Below are 22,071 nucleotides of genomic sequence, written 5' to 3'. Positions count from 1 at the left end.
TTTAAAGCTGTTAGAGATCCAAAGAAATCTCCAAAAGTGGAAGACCTTGTTCCATGTAGCAAAGGTCTATCCATGAATACTTTAAAGTTGTGACGAGACAATCACGACTTTGTGAGGTTATTGAAACCTTACAAAATTATCAGTTGTTTCAATACGTTGTCAAAAGTAAATTTGAGAGGCAAAGACACTTGGGAATTTCTAAAGCATAAGGAAATGTCTATCAAAGCGTTCTGAGCGCAATTCTGAGGGAGGCTTTATACAAAGAAAAGCAAAATTACGAATAACATTTTTTGTGCCAACTTTAGTCTGGTGTACTTACTTGGTAATATGGCTTGTCTATTGTCTAACCAACCAAAAGCCAAAGTCTTATCTTTATCAACTTTGTCGAGCTCCAATGAGCACTACCTAATTTACCTATGCTTAAACTTAGAAATTTTAAGACTCATCATGGGACGACTCCTTCCTTGTAATTCATTCCCTCATTGCTTTATCAGTCAAGTATAATAGAAAAATCAATTTTTATTTTGCTGTTTTTAAGAGTTTTCCTGGTGTAAGTTAAAGCACTAGTACATTTTGTTCAAAATGTCTTTAAAAAGTTTAAGTCAAAGGTGTCTTATTTTACAAGGCAAATTTAGGGATAAGGAATACCCACTAACCACTTAAAACAGGAAACGAACGGCTAAGGTGACTTCCGAACCACCGTCAATGATTGTTCAAGTGTTCTGCTTGCAAGGACAGAATCACTCAGCGGTCACCCATCCATGCAACAGCCACGCTACCACAGACTAGACTACGCCATTAACATTTTCGTGGGCTTTGATTGCATAAAAATTGATCATCTTTAAAAATTCCAAAAGTACTATCCGATCTCATTAATCAAGCATCCGAGGAGAAGAGTCACCCAAATCTCATTCTACTCCGGTATCCTGGAGAGCAGCGCGGTAATGCGACATTCTACCGCCACAAAACCGATGAGACACCGAGATGGACCAGGGTAATAGGCACGAGATGAGATATAGATTGATAAATAGGTCCGATGAGAATGGAAGTGTACTCGAACGTCTGAACAATATTATTCACCACGTCCCCGATGCCGCCATTGAGGTCGGAGTGGCGCGGTGCGGCGGCCAGTGCCTGAACTACTTACACCATTGGCTGGCACACATCTAGTAAAATAATAAACTGGCTTCGGTTTACCAAAGAACCGTCGTGCCCATCTTCCCTTGACGGCCGCTCCCTTCTGCTGATCCCCAGTACGGTATGTTTGTTAGCGCCCTTGAGCGCGCCCTGATCCCCGCTCCCCGTAATGAAGGGCGGGATCCTCCCCTGCTACGTGTCTTTTCAATTTTTCACCCACATCCGACCGTGTGTCGAGTACATGGAAACTGCGAGGCTTTGTTTCGCGGATCAAAGCGTGCTCTGAGCGAGTGTGGGGCGTTTTTGTGCAGAGCCTCGATGTTTGCACTTACCGGGTCTTTATTCACCTTGTGCTGGCTGAATTGGCTGAAACACTCGTCGATTTAAGGTGAGTTTTATGGAAAACCCCCGTTCATCGAGTATAGCATTGCGTTTCCCAAACCATTCGCCTTAATTCGGGGATACTGCATGTTTTATTAATTCGTCACTATTTACACTGAGGGACCATAGGTTTCTTTGGAACAATTCTTGTCAGGGATAGAGGAATTGATCAAATTTAGTCGTTTCACAGATGGTATTATTGTAAGTAATTCTCTAAAGGCATAATGTTCGTGACATTACAAGAATAACGCAGGGAACACATTTTTGGGATTTACATTCTCATCTCAGAAATAACTTATATCACCAAAGTTTCTAAATTCAACTGGTTCTAAATTTAGAAGTAGGTGATTGAATCATTTCTTAGTGAGCATTTGTCTTGTGTCATGGAGTTATATGCAAAATTTCATGGAATTTACTTGAGTGAGCGATAGTATCATAGTAATTAATTCCCAAAAACACATTGTGTTTCTAAAGGCATGTATATGTTCTTGACATTACAAGAGTAAAAGCGGCAACATTCATTTTTAAATAGCCCTCCAAAAATTTTTAGATACACGATTTCCAATGGAAAATTGTTTCATAATCACAGTTTAAATGCTAATGGATCTAAATTTATATTTGAAACAAGTATTTTTGAGGTATCATATGTGAAATTTAATGGAATTTAGTTGAATGATTTCTGAATGTTGAGTGGAACATAACTTTTGGGAAGTATTTTCCTATTGTCATTTTTAATTGCAGTATGAATATTTTTATCATGCCTTTATTGTCATCCATCCACCGCAACTGCACTTGTCAGGAAGTTCCCCAAGCAAGGCCAGGGTACAAGGCCTTACGTTATAGCAGCACGGCGGCGCCCAAATGGAGCACTGCGCAAGCCAAGAAGCCAGATCGACAATTGCTATTCCGGCCACACGAACATTCCTGAGGCCGCGTATTCTCACAGATATCCTCACACCCGTGGCCGCGGCCTGGCGGAGAGCCAGGGACTAATCGATCTCCCCAAGCGAGTCTCCGTTGCACCTCCGACAGTTTACTACGCTGCAGGCCTTAACGGCTACGCAGTGCAGCACCACCCGGAGACTTTGAAATCAACGCAACTTCTCAACTTTGTCATTAGATGATGTAACGCCAAGTATTGCGAGGATTACTAAAGTCTATTCGGTGATAAATACAGTAACGAGGATTGTTTTTGACGATGGAAGGATTGTGAAGGAAGCAGGATTTTCCGGACATCTGCCATCGTTCAGAGATACAAAAATCAGTAACACTACATTTCGAGATCAGATTGCAGATTTTTTTGTATCACTGATAGCAAATGTCCGCAAAACCCCTGTTTCCTTAAGGAACGAAGAGCTATAAGAGTATGATAAATTCGAAAATACACGTATAGAATAAGAAAGAAGACTATAAATATTTCTCTAAGATATTCTTGACTGTACAGAATTTCAACAGGAACAAAAAACGTAAATATATAATACGAGCGGAAACTATGTACAATATAGGGGACGGAATCGGAAAGAAGGAGACTATTTAATGAGAAAATAAATTTACGGTCTTCGAAACGTAGCCAGGGAAAAAAAATTTGGGGTCCAGACAACTGATTTTTCCCGAACTGGACAGAGTAAGGACCCATTTTGTTCCTTAAAGAGTTTTTGACCCGTTTCTTTGTTGAGAACGATCTTTCAGCAGTATATGTCAGTAACACTGAATTAATTTAATAATAATCGTGCACTACAAATAAAAAATAATAAAAAATGTGATGGGGGGAATCGGGACCCGTTGGACCCTCTCGTTGGCTATGTCCTTGACGGTTTTTTTTTATTAAACTAATACATTAATTAATGATCAAGGAGGAAGAGGAAGGATGGTGGATTTATCACGAAAGGATTAGGAAGGACTAATTTAATTAACTTAAAGAAGCTGAAAGATAAGAACAGGAAGAACGTAGGGAAGTTAGGAATTAATTACGAAATAACTCGAGAGAATATTGTTCGGAAGGTAAGAAACTGGTAAAAATATATTTTCCGTTTGATACATTTCTATAAGGTGTTTTTGGATGAAAATTTCACGAGATCATCTATTTTGTAATGGACCTCATATTGTGTACTTAGAGGCAAAATATAATTACTGTTTACATTAATGCCATATCCAATCCCAAATTAACTCCAGGGTTCCCGATTGATGATCTAAGGATGATATAATGAATCCTAACCATCCAACTACAATACTACTTGATCATAGCCATTGAACACTTCCTCAAATTCTAAAAAAAAAAACATCCTGCCGTAAAGTATTTAGGGAGAACTGTCATTCATAAGTGGCGAGAAGCTTTTTATTCATCAAAGGAAGCTTTATTTTCATCCAGGTCCTTCGACATATCTCTGTTTGCAAAAGTAAAAAAAGATACCTTAAAATATTTCAAAAATATTATTTTTTGTCACAATCTAATTTTGTCTCGTAAACTATTAGAATAATACGGTTGATTTATTTATTAACAAATAAATTCTGTATTAAAAAAAACTTTTATAATTTTTATAAGTTTATATTTAATTTTCGTTATCATTGTGCTTTCTTGCAAAATTGTTAATAAGCCCTTTGACCAATGCTTAGCGTATCTTATATGTAAGATTTATTATTATTTCCTAAGAATCGTCCATCTGAAGAGGAATTGACCTCAGGAAGCGATCATCCTTTAAGGAAAATAGTTCCTCTATGAATAATCATTCCTGCAGATATATGATCATCAATAAAGGGAGAATAGCCTCTCTCAGGACATTACAAACTACCGGTGAACTAAACTTAAAGGGATTCATACTAGATTTTGTAGATTTATTTTTTACGTTAGGCCTATAATAACAAATATAAACTCTGCTTTTGACAATAAAGTTCAAAGTGCAAGTGCTTCTCTCTTGTGTCAAACCCGCCGTGGTCGACCAGTACCGGGACTGAGGATCCGCTGTTACGGCCAGTAAAGGTGCCGGACCAATTATGTTTTTGTTTAGTTCCATGATGATAGCGAGCAAGTGCAATGTCAACGTCCCACGGCCTTGGCTCGTCAGAGGTACAACACGCTTCAACAAAGGCGAGGTAATCAGCCCTGGAGAGTCGGTCGGTGGACAAGCGCAGTCGTAAACTTTGGGAATGACCCCGCTTATTTCATCACTGATTGGAAAATTTAAAAAGGGACGAAAAACTCTAGAGGTGATTTTGAATTGGTGGTGAGTTATGGATTACTGAAGTCTTCGTTGTTTAATGTAACGTCAACTACGCCAATTACTCTTTTTAAAGAATCTTTGGACCCCATAATATCATCCATTAGGGCACACTTTATGTAATTTAATTTCTAAGACCTTTTCATCATTTGACATTCTGGCTCCTAAAATGAAAAAAGTAACTCTACTTACATAATGGAGAAACAAAAGTTGTTAATTGTTGGAAGGTTACGCATTCACCGGGTTCAGTGCATTCTTCCGCACTTTTCCGCAATTTTCAAAAAAATAATTAATTTTTGTAAACTTTGATCTCAAAATTAAAATTGAATGCTTTTGTGAATTATTTCTAATCTATCGAACAAGAAAAGGTTAAAGCTAGTCGGAATTCAAATTGCTGAGTTAATATTTGTTGCTTTTATTACATTGTCATTTGCTATCAAATTTTGACCAGAAGGTGAGCTATGCCCAAGAGGCGAGTATTTGAGATTAAGTTCTTGCTGAATATTTGGAAAACCAGAATAAATGCTTTATTTGATTTAAACTTTGTATATGGTTCTCAATTCTAGTTTTCTTTGACGATTACATTACGCCTAAGAACGTCTATGATGCATTTGATCATTCTTTAGATTCACTTTGTACATAATAAAATATTAGTCAGCCAGTGAAGAAGTTGAAGTATAAGGTTCCATCACATTGAAGTGGTTCCATACCTCATAACTTTGCCAAGCTGTTAGCAGACGGTTCAGTCAACGATAGGGGAGAGCCAAACAGTTGTTGCATAATAATCCTTCTTTTCCACCTTCAGCCCAAGAATATTTATCTTGAATATACTTCTGAGAGTACGATCTTTCAAAGAAATAGTTATAAACTGATCGTCAGAAGTGTTTCTTGAAGGAGAAAGACTTCGCTGGCTGTCAGACACCCTCTGAGACCCAGGCAAGTGTAGGTGCCATGTAGGTGTAGGTACGTGCGGCCCAGAAAGCCCCGCTGGCACAGTCAGTTGGCCCAGCTCCTGGGAAGGCGGTCTGTGTCCGGAATGGCCAACCACTTGCATCACTGTCCTTCTGTAATTGTCACGGGAACTTGACAAGATAATATCTCTCCAGGGAGGGCTGAGGTAGAGAGGCTGAACCAACGTGGTGGACATTATTCAGTCCTGGCACACCACATGTTATTGGCAATATTTACGATAAAAAAAGATTTTTCAAAAATTCCCTCACTGGTTGGCAATATATTTTTGCAAATTCGCTTATATGATTTTGAACCGTTCTAATGGATTTAACAGCATCGACAGATAGATACTTTGAAATTCAATGAGATGTAGTAAAAATATTGAATATTGGATGAATTTGAATGTCTATAGATTGGAATTAATGATTCCCCAATAATAATTTATACGATTGTTCCGCAATGTTTAAATACACAAATACTATCTGATCAGTAAACAAACTGTCACTCAGTTATTCCAATGGACTTTTAGTCATTTTTATTCATGGACTTTTACCCACATTTGGAGAGTACCAAGTTGAATGACTAAATTAACTTAGAGGATTTTTGCTTCATAAATAGCACTATAGAGCATATGGATAGAAATATGCTTCACTATAAAATATGAAATTATTTGGTACGTTATTGAATTTTCATATGTCACTGAAATTAAACTTCATGGAAGTAAATTATTTAAATTTGTTCAAATTACATTGGTGCATCCTTTAAGTCATATAAAAATAATAAAATATCAGTTTAGAATATGTATGTGTTATTATTATGAGGTTAATAAATAAACAATTTTACCATTCTATGTCAACATGTTTCAAACGTCCAACATAATTGGGATAAAACAATAAACCGAATTGCAGAAGCAAACGATTGCCGAGGCAGCTGACCGTAAATAATGTATTCACAACGATTGTACTGCAAGTTCACCAGTGCTCACATAACAGTTGATGTTGATTGCTCCACTATACGCGGAATAACTATTAACATCTCCAGCGATTGTTATTGTCCAGTTTCAGACACCACTCGGTTTTGAAACTGTTTCGACACCGACATTCTTCCCGCGTCTGGCCCTCCCTCGCATAAACGAGGACAGAAGCCGCTTTTAACGAAGAGAAATGTTCACTTTCTCGGGTTAAAAGTGCAACATTTTCGTAACCGGATTTGTACCAAGATGAATCATTGCAAACGGTCCCTCCCGTTTTTCTCTTGGGTTGCATTATTGTGCATAATTCTTTGGATGTATTAAGGAATAGTGAAGTAGCAGAAAAATTACACAAATTAGAAAGTGACTTTGAATTTCCTTGAATTTTCAACAAGGCCTTTCAACATCAAAATATGCTATAATCATGTGTGCAATCTTTGATGTTGAAACAATAGGTCCAATAAAGAAGACCTCCGGACGGAATTTGAGTGAGGTCTAACTGAGTTAAAATATTACAGTACAGAAGAAATCTTAGGTATGAAGCCAAGTTCACTTCAGTGAAACTCTGACTAACATACTTTCAGAAGAGGATGTCATATTCCTGCAACCGTGGTCATGAATGGAAATCTCATAGTCAATGAGTCGACGGGAAATGCCAAAGTCGTCTTTGACCGTAGTAGGAGACAAAAAACCACAACAGTTACGAAGTGCCGACTAGTATGTAAAGCGGTTCGGTTGGGAGGAAATGAGTCCGGGATTTGTAGAGGTTAGTAGGAAAACTGGCTACCTACGTATCTGCATTCCGGCAACTGGCGACGGGACGGCGGCCTAGCTGCGCGGAAACTGGGCCAAGACACAACTGCACGCGCCAAGCCATTTTGCAGCCGTAGACTCCACGAAATCATTGTCATTGAATAATCTTTATGGATATTCGACACCTTGTGTGGTGCTGAAAAACTGAGATCCTACCAACTCAGTTGGCTGATAACAGTGCTTACAGTGTTGTGGAAGTCATGAGCTGGAGTTGTCAGTTCTGAACTTTGGGAAACTCGCCATACCAGAGTTTGCAAAAGAAGCGGAGAATTCAAGGAATTTCAAAGATGCCAAACCAACATAAGTATACTATTTAGTCAGAGGGTGCCCACTCATATCCTTGAAAAGCACGATGAGAGGGTGTTGTTGTAAAGGTCCAACGCCAAAACCATCAAATGCTGCCTGATTTTTGACAAACACTGTTAAAATATGATGGAGATCGTATCAAAAACTACGTGTTCAGCCAGTCAATTTTAGAATTACCTTTTAGTTTAAAAGAACAGAGGGTGATAGTAACAAATACAGAGTTGAGAGACCATTGGAATACTCTAAATTTCCTAAACAACAAGTACTATGCGGAACCACAAATTTTTATATTAATAAAAAAGCCACTCTGTTTTGTTTATATTCTGCACATATACTTGTGTGTAGTAGAGTTTTTAACTACTACGTAAAGTCCAGACTATATAATCTTGAAAAGGCCTTTGGATATCCAAATATCACCAAATAATAGCTCTTCCCAAATTCAACAATAGTTCAGTACAAAACATCACTCATAATAACACACTTTGCGTAGTGCGTAGTAAAAGTATATTGTGGAGTACACCATCGCAGAATGTTCCAAAGCGGAAATACTCTGAGGTGTTTGAATACGAGAAAAGTTCCAAATTGAAGTAGCAGGATCTGATCAAATCCAAGAATAAAATGGAGTGTGGCAGTATTGTATCGCAAATCTCCGTCGCGCCGGCGGATTGTGTGACTGGGGGGTGAGGGTGGGTTTGGGTGTCCCTCCACGGGCCGCAGACGTAAGTATTGATGTGCGCGAGTGTCCTTGACAATGGCTGAGTCATTCATCTCCCTCGCTGATCCTGGTCCTGGCCCTAATCCTGATTTATGGCTGCTCCAGTTTGCAGCGGGCCACTCCACTTTTGTGATTCTCCCGCCACCGCGCCGGACCGTCGACCCTTAATGACCGACCTCCTCAATTATATGATTCCCTTGCAGATTTATTGGGCGCAATCCGCACACAGGATGCCGCGCTGGCCGCCCACATCTCTGGCTGGCGTGGGTGTTCGCCCTAGGAGACGGACCAGGATACCACAACGAGATTTGGATGCGCAGCTTGTTTACCGAGTAACTGTTTAGACAAGCAAGAGATCTCCCTTCATTCAACACACTACACAGTCTGTTCCCGTTGTTACTTTAAGGGCTTGCAACTGCTAGAAGGCACGCAACTACTTCAAAAGTAAATTACTATGTCCACTACTCATAAGGATCATATTACGACAATGACTGAAACTTCATCTTCAAATTTTATTTAAAGGATTCATAGTTTCTCAATAAATGTAACTTATTTATCTATAAGCCATTGGCAAATTCAGATAAAGAAAATAAGAAGCTCAGTCGCGGAGGTTTTCGTCATCATGCAAGTGGCTGGCTGATACTTGAAAAATTACTAGCATCAAGAAGAAGGCAATAGCTGCTTACCGAACTGAGTAAATAAAAAAAAATCATAAGCAGAACTTTTCAACCAATTTCCTTCGTACTCGACACAAACATTGGCACATCAAAGGACAACTTTTATCTCATCCCTTATCAATATACTTTTCTTAAACATTACACAAGTCTCATCAAATTCGGTTTAACAAGGTTGAAGTGTATTAGGTAGTTTTTAAAGGGTTTTCAATTAGCAATACAATCGAAGTGTACCTACTTTTTAGCAGACCACTAACTCAAACTTTTGTCACCTTAGTAGCAATCGCATAATTATCATTTATTAGAACCAAACAGTGTTGGATAGTAACAGGACCACATATAACCACGCTTATTCCAAGTATCATTCTTGATTTACAGAAATTTTGGACCCTTTTCTTTCAAAAATGTATTTTAAAATATTATTGGCAACAAAATTAAAACGGAAGTAAACTATTGCAATACATTAAAGGAGTAAATATTTCCATGCACAATTTAATTCTCCTAAAGCTTATAATACTTTAAGCACATCCATGCATTCTTTTTGTTCATAGCTTACTCGTACATAAGCTCCAAATAAAATATATTTTTTTGCTGTATGCAAGTAAAATAATAAGCTGAAAATAAAATAAATTAAAAATCTTAATATATAGAGCTGCAAGTATATTTAACTTTAAGAAGGAATACATAAATACTCTTTTCTTGAAAAATATAGACTGCGAGTAAAACACTGTGCAATTAATTATAATGTGACTTTTTCCTCAAACAAATCTTGGAGTCTTTAATATGTTTGGTATAACAAATAATCTTATATATCTTAATTTAAACAAACTCTCCAATAATAATATAAGTTTTTATTTTTGTGAGGCCTTTCGTACTCAACTCTCGTACTCAACATCTTCGGACCCACACAACTGAATAAAAGTAATTCAATAATCTTATGTCTTGGACTTTTTTATTGATTTTCAACAATTTTGAATTCAAAGAAATTAGTTTGGTATTGTTCTAATGGCGCTTTTGTCAATTATAATCAGCACTACTATTGTATGAATAATTTATTCCCTCTTACAAACACTCTGAATGTACATGAAAAACCTCAATTTAATGGGCATTATAAATACAAAAAACTGATCATAAATGTATAAAGGTGGCTGTGTTTAAACTACTTAGAATGTGTTCTTGAACCTGTAACTATTTTACACATGTACAATGAAAATATCAATCTACGATGTATTAAAGTCTCTAAAGATCTAAAGAGTCATCAAACAGGATAACATTTTTTACAATGTGTTGAACATTTGTGATCACTTCCCTCTCTACATAAATTGAGGAGGTATCACATAGTCATTCATTACAGATTAAGTCACATTTCTTAACATTAAATTGAAATTATCCATATTGTATGGGAAAATTGAAAGTAAAATGGATGTTGATGCCCTGTGTAGTAGTCTTTTTACTAATTACGAGTTATTAATCCACATAAATGGTAATTGATGATCCCATCCCAGAATATAAAAGGATCAACACCTTCCAAAAACTTAGTGCTTGTTAGATTCAAAGAAAGCCAACCAAGAAACTCTAGATTTTTCCTGTTCTGATTTGTTCTTTTATCGGTTTCATCGCTACGTGATTATCTCTCTACAACAACATAAGGGAATTGTTACAAAAAACACAACGAAATTAGCAGATATTCGATAAAACTGTAACCAGACGAGGCTAATGCAACAGTTTCTATCCATGTATCCCATACCTAAAGCATGATACGACTAAAAGACTCTGGGCGATCACGGTGAGAGGTTAGGATGAAGCGCATCCAAGGTGCATTGCGGTACAGTACGCCCGTCTGCTAGGTATTGTACTCCCATGATTGATCTTCCCATGATGACCGAAGTAGTTCCCGACCACAAAGCTACTGTGTTTGTTCGCTGCTGCCCTGACTGTAATCAGCCATTACCCTCCCAAGGCCACCGCTACACATTCCCGTGGTGCTTGTGCTTCCTTGATTCCGCCGCGTACTCTTCGTTTACTATGTAAAAGCGATCACTCCGAAAATCTTGATATTTTAAGACTGATTTCGTTATCTGTTTCTTAGAAGTACTATCAGTTTGGTTTCAATAATATTCTACTTTTAGGCTTGGAGCATATTAAAGTGTAGACTGTGACAGTAAAATTATAAAAAATTGAAATATTTAAATTATAGCACTTTGTACTTTACAGAATGTATGGTTATTTTATTATTGAACAACATTGGTTTTAAACTGCAGTTTTAACTGTGGATAAGTGTAAGTTTCATATGATTAGTTTGCTTATATGATAGAAGTTAGTTAGTTTCATATGATAGAAGTGCTAATCTCAATATAAGTAATCGTAGAAATTCAATCGTATCCAGCAGTAAGAACTACTTTTTGTGCGAGAGATTTTAAAACTAAAAAAGTATTCTACATAATGTATGTTGAGCAAAATTTGTTTTAAACTACAATTTCCACTATGGATAAGTACAAGTTTTTTATATGATTAGTTTGCTTATACGAAAGAAGATAGTTAGTTTCATATGATAGAAGTGGTAATCTCAAGATAAGTAACCGTAAAATGTCATCGTAACTAACATTAAGAACTACTCTTTGTTAAATGTGAGGGACTTTAAAACGTTTACGGAAACAGATATAACATGAAATACAAAATACGATATTGTTATGTACACTTAACACTTGTGAAAGAATTTTTGTAATGAGTATGGCGCACAAAGTTTAAAGAAAGTTTCAAACCTTTTAAAATATGGTTTGAGTAATGCTAATTATATTTTCTGTGTGAAAATATAACACACCATTAACTTTATACGTTTTAATGGTTCTTATTTGTAAATTTTAACTTTACTTCCTTGTTAGCTTTATCAGTCTGAGGTGATTTGTTTTAAATGAAAATATTATATGGAGCAAAATTAGATAAAATACAACATTAGATAGGAAACAATTTTAAATTCAAGACTTTTATGTTTTTTCCGAACCTATTTAGTTTTCTAACATAACAAAATTTTGTCATTTGCATCCAAGTTTCGCTTTTAATTTTGGCGCTATTGTTAATTTTTACGATAACGTAAACGACCGGTCTACAAACATCTCTCCGAAGTCCGAACGTCCCGTCACTTCAAGCACTTCACAAATCACTTCACAGTCACTTGAACACTTCATATTCCCCACACTTAAAAAATCTTGCAGCTGACGCTCGACGGAAGCAAAGCTTTAAAAATATAATTCGATTAATAATTAATTCGTTTTCAAAACTCGATTAAATATTTATTTTAATTATTTACTGGTGAAGATGTACTTACCCTTAAGGGGTCGAAGGGTAGTCCTAATGGAGATGAGTCGTCTGAGGAGGCGATGTCCTGCACATGCGACGTTCGAAGCACTAGTGAACTTGGCGGGCCGCCGGCACGGGGGCTTAAATACCGGCCGGGTGGGGGAGGGGAGTATCGGGTCAAACGGCACGTCGCGGCTAGAATCGCGAGCTGTGATTGGTGAGACTGGTCGGTACGGGACCACTTAGAATCTCTTCTTCAGGAATGCACTGGCACCCAACAATGCAGCATTAGACAATGAGAAAAATTGTTTTTTGCTTAAAAGCGCCCCAGGTGATTTCAACGGCCGGGAAGAAGAGCTTATGGTGTTCCTCAGGGATCGTTTTTTGCACCACTGATCTTTATTTTCAAATAGCTAAAAAACACTTTAACCATAGGTGCCAAAGTGTTATACAAATTTATTTCCTATGTATATACCTCATAAATATATTTAAAAAAAAAAACAGTTTAATTCAGTATCAAACAGTAGTGTTATTGAATTTTTACTGGAAAATTAAGCATTTTTCTGGAAACCTTCCATTGTGTAACTGAACAATAACCGGAACTATTCTTTTCGTTTTGAGGCATTCATATGAGTATAAGTTAACGGAAGTAAGATCCCATTCAAAGCCCTCCGCTCAAAGAACGGTTTACGTGAAAAAAATCGATGTCGCTTACCAGCCCGTGCGGTCCTGCCCGTACAGCTTTTCGCGAACAACAAGCGCCGAGCGCGGCATCGGATTTCCGCCTTTTATCAACCCCCGGGCACCCCTCGCCCCGTAGCCCCGCCCCGGGCGAAATGTGCGTTAATTGAATTCCATTTCCCCGCAAAGCACCGTGGTCTTATCAATACAATACTGATGTATGGCGTTTACGTTGCAGCTGTTTTGACTGAACGCATTTGTAGCTTTCAGTTCCATTTTCATGTGCGACCATTGGAAAGATACGTGGACTTTTTGTAGCACTCTGTAAAAATATTCCACTAAAATACTGAAAAAGTTAAAAATACAAAAGTATGTTGAAGATGAAGCTTGTATTGGCTACTGTTAACTTAATTACATTTAAACACATACACCAATATTTATTTTTGTGAGGCCTTTCGATAGCAAGGCTATCTTCGTCAGACACATCACAAAAGTCATGAACTTGGAATTCTAGATCTTCTGCTTGATTTTATGTTTAATTGTTTTAATCCACTGCATTCATTTCCCCAATGTTTTCTCTGATCAAAAGACAAAACTATTAATAAAACCACTGGCTTATATTGCTTTGAAGTTCCATTACTTTTGTCTTGTGTCTGACGAAGATAGCCTTGCTATCGAAAGGCCTTGTAAAAATGAAATTTTAAATATTGGTTTATGTGTTTAAATGTAATTAAATACAATAGATATTTCAGAGTTGAGTTTGACAATTGCGTTTCAACAGAGCATTTTGTAATTAGGGGTGTTGCCCAAAGTCAAGCAATGTTCATCTTCGCAGGCACTTGATGAATTTCCATAAAGGATATGATCATCACTGGAATTAGTCAAATTCTTAACCTATATGATGGCCAGATGTATCAGGCAAATGTTGCTAAATTATCTGTAGTACGGTTTAGAGAATACCTTACATTACCTCCAGTTGTAATTATTAAATCACTTTCAAATCCTTGTTTGTGCTTATCACTCAGCTTATTAACAATGTCATCATTTTGATTTGAGCAATGATGATATCGGGGTTTTAATATATAGATTCATATTTGACCCAGGTGGAAGGGAGTCAGTGAATGTTGCGTGTTCTGACACTGGAGAAGTCTCCAGTACCACTCCAGCAGCTCCAATGGCTCCAGCGGAGGCAAGGGCAATGCCCCTCACTTTCCCTGACTTTGGCCCTGCCGCCGCTGAACTTGGCCTTGTTTTGGTGCGTGTGCCCCCTCCCCCCCGGACCCACCCACAAGTCGCTAAGTGCCTAGTTACACTACATGCAAGATGTCATCTGCTCCTCCTTTCCTCTTCCTCTTGTAAATTTACTAACTATGAATTTCTTTTAGATTTTTCACAATCCGTTGGGATCACCTTAAGGATTTCATTTAATGCAGTCCACTATGCTGCAGCTGATGTAGTCTTTGGAAATAAATAGTATATGGAAAGATGTAAAATACTATATTCATTTTGTGTCCAACTTCAGAAAACATTATCATGTTTCTTCCTATTGTATCTTCCTGGATGATTTTTCTTGATATCATGCCCAAAGCTTTCTGGATGGAAATGGTGAACATGCCTTGACAAGTTGGATTCTTTTTTATATTTGAGGAACCAGATTACAACGTAAAAGTTATGTCCCTGAAGGAGATCTCCCAGAGCATCACCTGTCAGGAAGACAGCTTTTCTTACCAGAGGGATTCTGAAAGTCAGTTTTCTTACTTCGGCCTTAAACTGTATAACAGCACTAATTGCCCTCCTAGAGTACGAGATTAAAATGTGCCGGTCGACTAAAATGAAACCACATTTTGTACCTTAGTAGTTAAGTATTGTTTTAAGTTTTATTTCTATTATGGCAATGATAGTTTGTCCCTGTTGACTTGGAACTGTACCAGGTTATAAGTACTCAACTATAGGCTCATTGTTAAAAAGGTTCCTAGTTATTTAAGAATGTAATTTGTTCACCAAAACACAATTGTAGTTACGCTTGAATTAATGGATCATTATTTATTTTACATCCTCATTGTATAAGGCAGTAGACAAAAGTATGGTTTAGTTATACAAGTACACAAATGTATAACTTGTATATACACGTTACATTACGTGTCTATGTAATATAGTGTGTTAATGTACTATATGTATTATATATAGTTGAATTTGTAACAGTATGAGTGCAGAGTTATTAAGGATTGATTTAACCGTTTCAATGCAAAAAAGTTCATCTTCTCAACGATATAAAATTATCTTTAACAATGTACAGTACAATTAATTTATTGTAATTTCCAAATGTTCATTCTAATTTATAAGTATTTATGGAGCTACGTGAATATTGTATCAGCAAATGTTTAGTTATTTCCCTACTTTTTTCAGGAAGTACAAAAGCACTTTGTAAATATTTCTTAATTAATGCTTTTGATATGAGGAATCTAATTCTTTCGTAAACTTTCCGCCAGAATAACTGAGATCTTGGTCTGACATTCAAATACAGAACTTGTCCTTCTACAGAAAGTCAAACCTTTTACTATGAGCTATAGCTATCGTTTTCTTTAGGAATTTTCAAAACTTAATTTGTTTTATACAAATGTATCTCATCATATGTTAGTACATTGCTTGCGTACTCAATTTAACATCGTATTTAATAATTTGATTTAAGTTACAACGAAATGATGCACACACAACTTCATTGCATATCGTTGACGGAGCATTAGCAAAGCCCATCACTCGGAGGAGTGGAAAAAATTCAATTCTGTCCGTCTGTCTATCTGGCTGTCCGCAATATACCTGGAGAAAAAATTTCCTATAGACTTTAAATTTTGCACAAAGCTTAATTTGTATATAGCCAACCATTTTCGATGATGGTGCATGACACTCCATGGGATTTGGCTGAGGGTTTACGAAAATTTTTACATTTGTCTTATGTGTATCCATGGTGGCAACGAAAAATTCGCAGTGTAAATACATTTGTAAGCGAACTGAGTACAGCCATGTAATATTGCAACATGTAGCCTAACTATCCATACGATCTCCTAAATCTTGTGAAAAAAATAATTTTTCACTTTCTACGTAGACAAGAATTTTCTGATGATGCATGAGCATGAGCCCATGGATTTAGCTGAACGCCATGGAAGCCAAATCTTAAGAATGAAGTGAGGTGTAGACTTGAAATTTTGCATGCAACTCATCGGAGCCTGTTATGTAATACATGGTGTGGCGTAATTCTACCTAGTTGTATTAAGGATTGTTGTAAATCAGTAATTACATTCTCTATATGCATACACAATAGTACAAAGCTGTGCATAGTTAAGTGAATAAGTTTATCTTTTATTCACAGTGAAAATGATATAATTTGCGAACGATTACTAGACAACAGAGTGATTCCGTCCAGTTTTGTTATGATTACAAACCATCAGCTGCCAAGTTTATTAAATGTTCCTGTAATTTATAAAGATTTGCGTTCAAAACAGTGATTTGTCCATTTGTCCCACAAATATACCTACATTGAATCCTTTTCCCCATCTAAAATGGCTTTAAATAAAAAGTGAGAAAAATATTCAACTTGTAATTCGCTTATAAAAAAACTCACATTTCTAGCTTAGTGGGAAGCCTCAATTACTAATTATAAACTTTTACATTTATATTAAAGTTTCCAATTTTTTCTTGCATTTCGTGGGTTACTACGATAAGGTGTGAGTCACCGGCCGTGAAGGTATGAAGATACGCGTATTTAATTACTAAAAAATAAGATGGTGTGATCGGAATAATCTTTTTTGAACTATACAGAAAAATAGAATCGTAGTTTTTAAGATACCATTACGAAGAAAAGAAAATATTGTTTTGATAATTCCACAAGGAGTGGGAGAAATTTGAAGAATTTCGGGACATCTTACAGTCAGACCCAAAGAAAACCCGGTGAAGGTATGAACCTTACCAATTTTTACGAAAAGGATAATTGAATGGAGAAACATGTTTTTTTTTTTATAAAAAAGTAATTTTCTCATGAAAATACTTAGTTATTAAAAAGCATTACTTTAAATTACATTAAATAAAAATAATTCACTAAAATAATAAATGAATAAGAAATATGTAACGCCCTGAAACTATAATAATAACTCGTGGACATAACGTAAAGATTTTTCATTTTTATTTTCAGGCGGTTTTATTTCGGTACGATTATAAAACTGACTGAATTTCTTAATTTAAATGCCTGTATCTCTTCGTGAAAACATTTGTTCAACGTTTATATGTGGTAAAGGGAGTTATCTTAAAGATATGATTAAAGGGCCGAAAATACTTAAACACGTAATGTTTTCCAACCATTTGTCCTTAGATTTCATGGTCACCTACTCGTACATTACACGTTGTGGAGGTAACGCAGCAGAAATCCAGTTGGGCGTACAAAAACTTCTAACACATAATGAATCGCTTGCTCAATATCTTCCAGTTGCTATCTCGATATTATTGTTATTGTGTACTTTATCACAAATGCGTTATCTAATCTTATCGTTGTTTTGTTTTGGTTCACTGATAATGCAATCCTGGTAGCTGGGAGTTAGTGCCCAGTTTATCACACCAAGAATGGAACTTAATCTCTGTGTGACAAGTGTTTATAAAACTTGAAAATAAAAATTGCTACTGACTCTTCATAAGCTAACCTTGCAAAACCGAGGGTGAGCAAACGAGAGCTTTCAGGTGGTATATGAAGCGAAGTGGGGTATCTCTAACTTCCATTAACATTTCAGAATAAATTAGATATTTATTACACAGCGCGCAGTTCGTTTAATTTTTACTCTGAGTTACTTAACCTCACCATGTGCGCTCAGATTATTCATTCAAGTAATAAAATTATATAAATTAAATGCTCACACTGCACGTATCTTTATCTCTAGTTTACTACAACCTTACTAAACGCCCAAATGAAGGTACAGAATATCAAACAATGAATAAAGGTTTGAACAAAATCCAACATATACGCCTCAGTGAGCACCGTATCAGAAGGCCTAAAATAGCATATGCTAGTGTTGCAGTAAATTGTAGTTCCTAGGTCTGACCGTAGGTTGGCGCTGTAAACTGTATGTGAACTGTGTTCCAGTGAGACTTCATGTGTTTTATATTTTCTGTGATTTTTAAAATATTTTGATTAGTTATAAATACAATATAAGACAATTTCGCAATATTTTTTATATATTAATTTATCTTCCAAGGAAAACTGTAGATAAAAGTTTAAAGTTCAAGTTGTTAATTTAATACATATATGATCAATGTCATTTATAGCAGCTAATTTTAACGTCATTATTAGTAAACTATTATGGTAAATAGTAGTAAAATCTAAATACTTTCATATACATAACTAATTTAAGAAACTGAAAATCGATGAATGTTTGAAACTATATTATGAGGTTTTTACAAACTCAACTATGTGGCATTAATATTAGCTTAATAGTTAATTGAAAATTTCCTTTTACAGACTCCACATTTAATTACATACATTCAAGAGTTAGCCTTTTAATAGACTTTCACAACAGTCTTCTCCCTGCCAGTATGATAAGATAATTGCGAACTGTCTCAATATCTGAATTTGTAGTACAAGAATTTTCTCTGGAAAATTATAATTTTGCATTCCAAAGTCTGAGTTTATTCTGTAAGTGAATGTGAAAAGAAAATGTTACTATCTTCACATCTGAATCAAAGCCCACACTTGCGAATTTTGGCACGCCCTGTACTTAAATTCAAGAAAATGTTTTGAAATGTTCTCAGAGAGGATTTTGGGAGGAAACCGTTTAGTTTACTTTCGTAATACAATTTATTATCTCAATCTGTTTGAAACACCCTACGAAACAATATTTATAGCTTAAAAGATATGTGGTGGCAATACCACTTTGGAATTTTTATGGAAAAGTCCATTTTAAGAAACGTTGGGTGGAAATATTAATTACAATTTTAAAATTCCCCAGATAGTTATTTAATTTTTTTATTGTTGATATAAAAAGCCAAAATCTCAAACAGAATAAGGAGAGTCGATATACAGTACAAGGTCGATAGTACTGATAAAAAGTGCTATGGTCACAGATTTAGAACCTGCGCTATCTCTAACTCAGATTCAAAGTCCTACATCGTAGACCGCCTGTAAACAACACTCCCAATTGATACGATGATGTTTAAGATTACTAACAGCTGGGGTTGTTGTGAGCATACGATGAATTATTTAGTTCAGTTATAATAAGTGTTATTTGAACCATAGTGTTGTTTCTTGCAGTGGAAATGTTATCTAAGGTAACAATTTCTTGTGCCTTCACGCCATCTCGAAGCTCTCTGCATTCTGAAAACCGTGTCGAAGGATAGATCACTGCAATGTATGATCGACACCCACGTGTATTGGTGGCTCAAAGAAATTGTCCGTTTCACATATACACATATAGTAGGGCAAACAAAAGTAAGACACGTTCTTCTACCGTATATTGTCCATCTTTGTAAGTATAGCACAAAGTGAGCTTGCCGAAAGTGCTTGTTTGCGAAGAAGACATTGAGCGCCGACTGGCTATTCCATTGTGTTAGTTCGCAAACAGTGTAAAAGGTTTAGAACATGAAGAGACCGATCTTTCACTAGTACTCCTTGTTTCGATCTGCTGGATCTCTTCAGGTAGGTGTAGATCACAGATTTCAATTATCTATCTACGACACGGCCTTCAGATTGCAGAAAGCTTAGGTGTAGCGTGAAGACACAAGAAACTGTAACCTTGGATAAATTGTGTTAGTTGTATAGCGTGTATATTGTAGAGGAAGTGTGCATGAAGTTGAAACATGACATGTGTTGCGATTTACAACCCCTGCGTGTCACAACGCATTAATATGGTTATTATGAAACGAAGATAAGTTATCTACCTGAGGAAGACATCAGATGGCATATCACGAAACGGAGTGCACTAATTAATTTGTAACAATTACGAATGACCGAAAAAATCCTTCTTAAATAGTCTTCGTAAAAATGTTTAAATAAAAACATTGATTATGTTTCTGTATTTGATAATCATATGCCAAATTTCTTAAACTATAATTTAAATTAAAAGTGGCCGTATAAATAAAATTCATTAATTATAGAAGTAAACACACTAACTTTTTATGAATACAAAATGAAACCGAAACCAAGGTTAAAAATTTACAATACTCTGTTTTAAAAGAAAATACAATTTGAACACTTCATTACTATTAGTCACCCCAAAAACATTGTTAGTGAAAGCGACAAAGTTTTTAACTAAGCTAAGGGCACAAAACTAAGGGCACCAGCTTAATTGGATTGTAATGGAACAAGGGACGAAAATATAAGTAAAAACTTTTAATTGGAAAAAGAGCCTCATTTTTCAATGGCCTCAGACTTCTTTGTGCAACGGTTTAGCAAAGTTGATAAGAGGCAACCAAACAACCTGTACTTCAATGTTCAGCGCCTTGCTTACACAAAGTACTTAGTGATGTTGAATCCATTTTAATGCTTCAAAAATAAGAAAACTTTCCAGACATGCTTGACATTATATCAAGTGGATTTATAACTTTTACTCTGGTGCGATTCGTTTCTTCCACAAACAAATCTAATCTTCCATGAAAATGTTTTTATTTTAAAGTAAAATATTATTTCAAATTGGGTTCTGTTGACGTTTTTACATCAGAATTCATTTCTTTACAATAGTATAAGACATTTATTACCATTTTATCGTGCTGTTGACTTCTTTAATCACTAGAGAAAGACGGTGAGAGGGGTTGAGACGGGGGAGGTTGATAATATATGGAATACCAACAAGTTAATTTGGATAAAACAATAAATTAGAAACCACCTGGTTTAGTTTTTTTTAATAGTTTAAGTAGTTTTTGACTAGATTTAGTTCATAAATAATATATAATAAAGCGAAATTACGTCTGTTTTTAGAATAATAATGGGCGTGGTTAGAGTCTATGGTAAATTGGATCATTAAAAATGTATTAAAATTGTGCAATCAGGTTTTGATTCAATTTACTTTGCTAAACGAATTTTGGACATGGCTTTATAAGAAACAATTACGAAAAAGACAACAAAAATATATAAAAATCAATTTTTGATAATTTTGCGAAAAGTGGTAGGAATGTGAAAGATAACCGAGAAAGTTACATATTTCGTTTCTACAAATACTATTGTTATAAATAAACATTTTATTTAAAACATATCATAACGTTAAGAAAAAAAAGTCATAAATCATTAAGAAACACACCAATCTCTGAAGCTTGAGCTCATGTACATATTGTTCAAATTCTTATTTAATAATTAATAATAATTCAAATTGTTATCTTCTGCCGTATTTATTTGCCTAGTTACAATGTTACTTAAATTTTCTACTTTGATTCCTTGTGAAGTGATCAAAAAGAGTGTCCTACTTTGTACATTTTGAAGGAAGTTATCGAAATTTAAAATATCAATGAGAAAAGGTTTCCCTACGAAACATCAAGTGATTCTAACGAGAGCTTTGAACGCGTTATAACTGTATCTTCTAACTCCTCTTGTAAGCTAATCAAGTGGAATTAGTGAAAGATGCCTTACAATCTGATTTTATAAAGAAACGTTTTAGGTATTCAACATACCATTAGCACTTGTAACATTCGCGACACAGTTCAAAAGGAATAATCTTGTGTGATGTGTGTTTCTGCACTTCGCACATGACGTAAACACTTGTAATGTTGTGAAAAGGGGCAGAGTTAATGGATTTGGAAACATGATCCTTCTGACAGGTGGGTTCTATCACACTCTCCCTTCAACCCTCCCTCCACCCCCTCCAGCAGCCATCCATGAGACGTTTCAACAACTTTCCTTCCCTTCGTCTTCGAGCTGACGGGATGTTATCTCAGTTCCCGCAAAGGGAACTGAGACGACAACTG

At 35.8% G+C, this 22,071-nt stretch overlaps 1 protein-coding gene across 1 annotated transcript in view; it reads right to left on the bottom strand.

Annotated features, from left to right (window-relative positions):
- LOC124367468 (titin) overlaps window positions 1-12,573 on the bottom strand; it is a 73,467-nt gene extending 60,894 nt beyond the window's left edge. Inside the window, exon 1 of the mRNA XM_046824301.1 lies at window positions 12,488-12,573. The gene's annotated coding sequence lies outside the window, so the exon portion shown is untranslated. The remainder of the gene's footprint in view (window positions 1-12,487) is intronic.
- Between the last annotated feature and the right edge of the window lie 9,498 nt (window positions 12,574-22,071).

This window comes from Homalodisca vitripennis, chromosome 8 (assembly GCF_021130785.1).
Source record: "Homalodisca vitripennis isolate AUS2020 chromosome 8, UT_GWSS_2.1, whole genome shotgun sequence".
Classification (NCBI taxonomy): domain Eukaryota; kingdom Metazoa; phylum Arthropoda; class Insecta; order Hemiptera; family Cicadellidae; genus Homalodisca; species Homalodisca vitripennis.
This window is presented reverse-complemented; position numbering and strand designations above follow the sequence as displayed.